Genomic DNA, 6,340 nt, shown 5'->3' on the forward strand with positions numbered 1-6,340 from the left:
GTGTCACTTTAAATATGTCTCTGTATCGAGTGCCATTTGGTTTAACAGCTCTTTCGAAGAGAGAGTGTTTGTGCATGGCTTGGTTTATGGTGCGCCGAGACAGACACACAGGAGTTTGGTGATTACGTATATTCTGTAATTTATTAAGACTACATTGAAACTGGATTGTAATGTACAAATTCCTTTATTGTAGTACATTTAATTTTTAGATCTTTGGTGGAATGGACTGAGGACTTCTGATGAAATAATATGGTATGAAACAAGTGTAAATCAGCCGGCCACTTGTCGGGTTCTTAACAGGATTTTTTCCTGACTCTTCTGGATCCACCTGTACCAAAAGAAAAGAAACAGTGAATATTCAGGCCAGATGGCAGACTCTGGCCCATCCTTTACTAACCAGTGGAAGTTATACATACCTTACTTGGAGCACTTTGTATCCATGTGCCTACAAAAAAGCCAAAAACATATATCAATAGGTGCTGGACTTATTTATTTGGACTTTCTGGCTGTTGCCTGTCTCATTGAAGACTTGTGTATATAGATGTATTTTTGTATTGGGATATTACCTCTGTTTATTGTGGAATATACTATTTATTGTAATTATATTTATTGAGCACTTGTACACTTTATATAAACATAACTAATATTGTTAATTTCAGTTATTTCCCCCCCAAATTGTGGGTTTCCACTCTTTGTTCTAGTTCTTTATTTGGGTAGGCTTGTTTCGTGTGACCACCTGGAGGCTGACAACACTAGATTCACTTTCAGCATCAGTGAGAAGGGTGGACTATAAAAAACATAATTTAAAATAAATAAATTTTAAAAAGGCTCTCCTGAACTTCAAACAATATATAGATGTTTGTTGTCAGGCATTATGTCAACACACAGATTTATACCACGAGGGAAATGCTGTCCACCCTCTAAAGAGAATGCCGTGCCTTTGAGAGAAGAGCCCCATGGCGCAGAGTGGTAAGCGGCAGTACTGCAGCCCTAGCTCTGCTCACAAACTGAGTTCGATCCTGGCAGAAGCTGGGTTCAGTTAGCCAACTCAAGGTTGACTTAGCCTTCCATCCTTGTGAGGTTGGTCAAATGAGTACCCAGTTTCCTGAGGGTAAAGTGTAGATGACTGGGGAAGGCAATGGCAAACCACCCCGTAACAAAAGTCTGCCAAGAAAATGTTGTGATGCGACATCTTCCCATGGGTCAGTAATGACTCAGTGCTTGCACAGGGGACTACCTTTACCTTTACCTTTATGCCCTCAAGAAATCGACAGAGAAAGTTGTCGCAATCTGGTTTGAGGGGTTAACAGAGTTCTTCAAATAGGAAGAGCATGCCAGAAACCAAAATGTGATGGACATGAGCTCAGGGTTGAGGTAAATTAACTTGCTCGATAAACTTCATGGTTCCAGAACGCAGAGGAATTATCATTTAGAACCTTTTCTGCTTAGTGTCCCCATAACACAAGTTTACCTTGGGCCAAGCTACACATGACGAATGACACTTGAACGGCAAGTGGATTGAGTGGAGGGCAAGTGAACAGGTAGAAATACACTTGTCGTTCAAGTGTCATTCGTCATGTGTAGCTTGGCCCCATGATTCAGGTGACATAAGCATCTTCATGGACGCCAGTAAGAGTCTGTGGTTGTCTCGCACGGCTATTAAAAACCGTTCACCTGGGAGCCTGGAAAAATGCCTTTCAGTTGCTGAGTTATCTGCAGTAGCCTGCCAGGTGTTCACTTCCCAGCAAAATCTGCCACTTGAATAGCTCAGAATTCAGCAGTCTTCTCCAAAACCACAAGACAGGCCTAAGGAGGCCCACTGATCACAAAAGGAGTTTGCCCCGATAGTCCAAGCCAGAATGCTTTTTCCATGCTCTTTTCTCAAACAATTCAGTCCCCTCCACTTCACATTTTAGACTGTTTCTCTGTCATAAAATTATATATATTTTAAAGTACAGCTGAAACGTAAACTGAAATATCTGGGGAAACTAATCACATGGGAGGAGGTTTATGTTTTTAAATGGAAAGCAGAAGGGTTTGTCCCAGAATTTCATGAAGGTGCTGAAAGACATACTTGATTGTTTAATCTGGTTTAATTCTTTAAAAGGAATCATACAATTCTTGTAAAATTTATTACTCCACATGGTTTATCATTATGTAAATATTTCACATTACCAGTATATCCTATCCTTTGTTTTCAGTGCTTGAATTACTTCTAATCCCGTAATTATCTTTCTTTGCTCGATATTTCAACACTAAGCTTGGAGCTATAGAAAAGCTCACTCCCTTGAATTCTCTCTCTTAGTTTTTTGTAAAAAATTCCGAAGCCAGTTGAATTCTCAAAATTCATCCTGAAGTAGGATGCCTTTGGGAAATGCACCAATAGGATTCAAGAGTCAAACAACCAAATAAGTGCCCTGGCACTTCACAGTTACTGCTCTTATCTATCTGGGGAAAAGGACTGGGACTAGGGTTGCCAGCTCCAAGTTGGGAAATTCCTGGAGATCTGGGTGGTGAAACCTGGAGAAACCTGAAGAAAGTGGGGTTTGGGAAGGGAAAGACCTTGGCATGGCATAATTCCATAGAATCCACTGCCCAATGTAGCCATTTTCTCCAGGTGAACTGATGTCTGTGGCCTGGAGACCAGTTGTAATTCCGGGAGATCTCCAGCCACTACCTGGAGGCTGGTAACCCTAACTGGGACTCAGTGGTACAGCTCTGTCTGCAGAAGGTCTCAGGTTCAATCCCCGGTACCCACAGTTGAAAGAACCAGGATCTAAGTGAAGCAAAAGACTTCTACCTGCAACCTTGGAGAACTGCTGCCCGTTAAGAGTAGACCATCATGTCCTTGACAGACCAGTCATCTGACTCAATATAAAACATTCTCATGTGTTCATGCACACTGCCCCTATGTATGTGGCATGTTATAGAGTAAAGTAAGTCACGTTTTTGGTGCTTTCAAACCAGGAATGACTTGGGTGTTGCTTCCAATACATGTTTTCTTAAACATGGTTTCAATACTGCTCTCAAGAACATATGCATCATTTAAAAAAGAAAACGAAATAAAAAACATGGCATACTCCAACAGAAATGCAACATCAACAGAGTATTTTCTTTGCCTCTTTCTTTCCCCCAGGATAGATGGTATACAAGGAGAGGGAAGGAGAGGGCACGTTCTCCGAAAATCTCTTAAACTGGGCAAATCTCCCCTCCCCGGATGGCATTACCAGATTCCCACTTGTGAAGATTAACCAGCAAGTACAACTGGATCTTAATCTCTTAATTTTAACCACAAGAACTGCATTTTTAAAAAAGTTATTTATTTATTTATTTATTTATTTTATTCGGTTTATACCCTGCCCTCCCCACAGATGGGCTCAGGGTGGCTAAAAAGTTGATGGTTTTTAAGCCATCAAATCTAGTTTACCCTTTGGTCATCATTCACTAAAAGTTATCTAAAACAAAAACAGAACGCATAGCATTTTAACCCTGACAATTGTCTTCTAATTGGCTTCTAGAAAAATTTTCAGCCCCAGCCAATTAAAGAATCTGGACGAACACACAGTAATAATGACAACAACAACAACATTTGATTTGTATACTGTCCTTCAGGACAACTTAATGCCCACTCAGAACAGTTTACAAAGTATGTCATTATTATCCCCACAAAAACAATCACCCTGCGAGGTGGGTGGTGTTGAAAGAGGTCTGGAAGAGCTGGGACTGTCCCAAAGTCACACAGCTGAGGAGAGAGTAATAACTCTCAACCCCTGTACTCTGCTTGTGTGGCATATTATAGTTGCTTATAAGGATATCTGTCTCTCTTTTCTCATCTCACCCCACTTTCCTGCTGCGCAATTGCCCACACTATGGGCTCTACAAGGACCCTTGTTTTTAACCTGAAATCTGACACAAACATCTGGTCAATGCAATTCTGATGTTATCAAACCTTACAACCTTCCCAACTCAAGCCACTTGCAGTATCTCCAATTAACTGACTGCCACCACACTGGATCTGACATGGATAGGAGATCCAGCCAGCTTTTTCACCCAATACTACAGCTCTTGCCCCACGTGGTTTTCCCATGATTCTCAGAACAGGTTTTGAGCGGCCAGTGGATGCCTCCTTCTCTTTCATCAGCAGACAAGCTGGTTGGATTAAGCCCACTGACTTCTTTGACATTTGAAGAATTGTTAACCAAAGCTCTCTGATCTTTATATGCCTGTTTGAAACATGATCATGAGCTTACAATTGAGGAACTTCAGCAAAAATGGAATATGAAATGGAACATACAAACTCAAAAAGGAATCTGGCAGCAAGAAAAACTGTATGTAATGTTCAACAATGTTATTTAGACGATTAATACGTTTTTGGCAGCGAACAGATGCCTAGTAAATTATTTAAACTGAGGTTAAAAGACTTAACTGGCTGTTGGAGATGTAAGCACTGCGTAATCCACCTTGGATCTCAGTGAGAAAGGCAGACTATAAATATAAATATAAATATAAATATAAATATAAATATAAATATAAATATAAATATAAATATAAATATAAATATAAATATAAATATAATCTCCTACTACTACTACTACTACTACTACTACTACTACTACTACTACTACTACTAATAATAATAATAATAATAATATGCTACAGGTATGTCTGATTATTGTGCCATTTGGGTTAGAAATTAATAGACAAATTACTTTTGAACTAGAACACACACTGGATTCACTTAGGAGAACGTTAGGGTAGATTCCTTCTTACTGGAACCTCTTGAAAGGACGAAAGGTCTGGAGATTTTGGCAAAAGCTAAATAAATAACTCTTCAAAACTGAAAAACAACCCTTATATTGAATTACGGATTGAAGCAATGATACGTCTTGCAGTCAAAAAAAGACAAGAAGCAAATGTGAAATATCTTGACATTTGGTCTGAATTTGCAAATTTATTTGGATATTAACATATATCCCTTCTTTTGGTCTAAAGACTGTATAATTTATTAATAATGCACAATCTGTTTTTGCTCAGGCCTCTGTCCTCTACCAAATTTTCTACTGTTTTCTGTTAAATATAATTTCATTTTAATAAACCAAAAAATCTAGACAATGTCATGTAGGTTCCTTTGACGCCTTATGCTGGCTTGACCCAATTTTCGGGCATGTGCTGAGCATAACTGAGCCCACATTGGCCTGACCCAACAACTGCCAGCAGGACATATTAAAAATGGTGAGCACTCCCAGAATCCTCAGTTCTCTAATTGTGAAACTTCACACTATGGAATGAGAAGAACATCAATGATGTAATAAAAAGGAATTGATAAGAAATTCCTTACCTTCCAGGGACAAAGGATTCACTTGAGCGTATTCCCTTTGCTTCCTTGGGCCATGTTGCTTACAAGCTTTCAGGTACTGCTTCACTCGCGATTCCACTGTGTCTTTTAGCAGCATGCAGACTCCCTGGAACAGAACTCCCTTTCAGAGGGTCTGAATATATTCTACAAGGCCCAGCAGCTTCCCATCAACAAACCAGAACAGAAGAGAATGGTTTGTCAACACAGAAAATAAACTTTTCTGCAGCCACACATCCCTGCCTGGACCAATGCTGTTCAGGCTACCTGAAGAATCATAAACTTGTACACATAAACATGTACACAAGCAGGGCTTTTTTTCAGTGGGAACACAGTGGAACGGAGTTCCAGCACCTCTTGAATATGGTCACGTGGCTTGGCGGCACGGAGGGCAATCTAAACTCCACTCTGTCTGGAGATCAGGGGGTGGGGCCACCAGCCATGTGACCGTTTTTGCCAAGGGCGATATAAACTTTAAAAAACTCCCCCCTTGTTCCAGCTGACCCAAAGTGACATCATTGTGTGGTCCTGAATTCCAACACTGAGTTTTCCACCTCTTTTCCCAGAAAAAAAGCCCTGTACAAAAGTATTACTTTTAAGACTGATTAATCAATTCAAAACATCATATAATGTCAGTTTACAGAAGAATATTTGCAAAAGTGTAAACACAGCTAAGACACTGGAGCTGCAAAAATTTATTCCGGTGAGGTATCATCTGACATACATTCACAATCTGGATGAACTAATATAGGTTCAGTGTTTTTTCTCTCAGAAAATTATTTGGCCATACCTCTCTTTTATGATTTGAGAACCACAAAGTGTCCTTACTAGAGTCTTGTGTCATAACATAACACGTCACCTCCAGATTAGACTACTGTAACTCGCTCTACGCAGGGCTTCCCTTGGGCTTGATCCGGAAACTGCAGCTGGTTCAGAATGCAGCTGCACAAGTGGTTGCCAGAGCTCCAGTCATGGCACATATAAGAC

General features: G+C 40.1%; 1 long non-coding RNA gene across 1 annotated transcript; it reads right to left on the minus strand.

The window, feature by feature from the left end:
- Positions 1–229: 229 nt before the first annotated feature.
- LOC129341065 (uncharacterized) lies at positions 230–5,407 on the minus strand. The gene is made up of 3 exons (XR_008598087.1): positions 5,339–5,407; positions 417–445; positions 230–328 (listed from the first exon to the last, which is right to left on the minus strand). It is a non-coding gene; the product is annotated as an uncharacterized LOC129341065 (long non-coding RNA).
- Between the last annotated feature and the right edge of the window lie 933 nt (positions 5,408–6,340).

The sequence above is a fragment of the Eublepharis macularius genome, chromosome 1, assembly GCF_028583425.1.
Source record: "Eublepharis macularius isolate TG4126 chromosome 1, MPM_Emac_v1.0, whole genome shotgun sequence".
Taxonomy (NCBI): domain Eukaryota; kingdom Metazoa; phylum Chordata; class Lepidosauria; order Squamata; family Eublepharidae; genus Eublepharis; species Eublepharis macularius.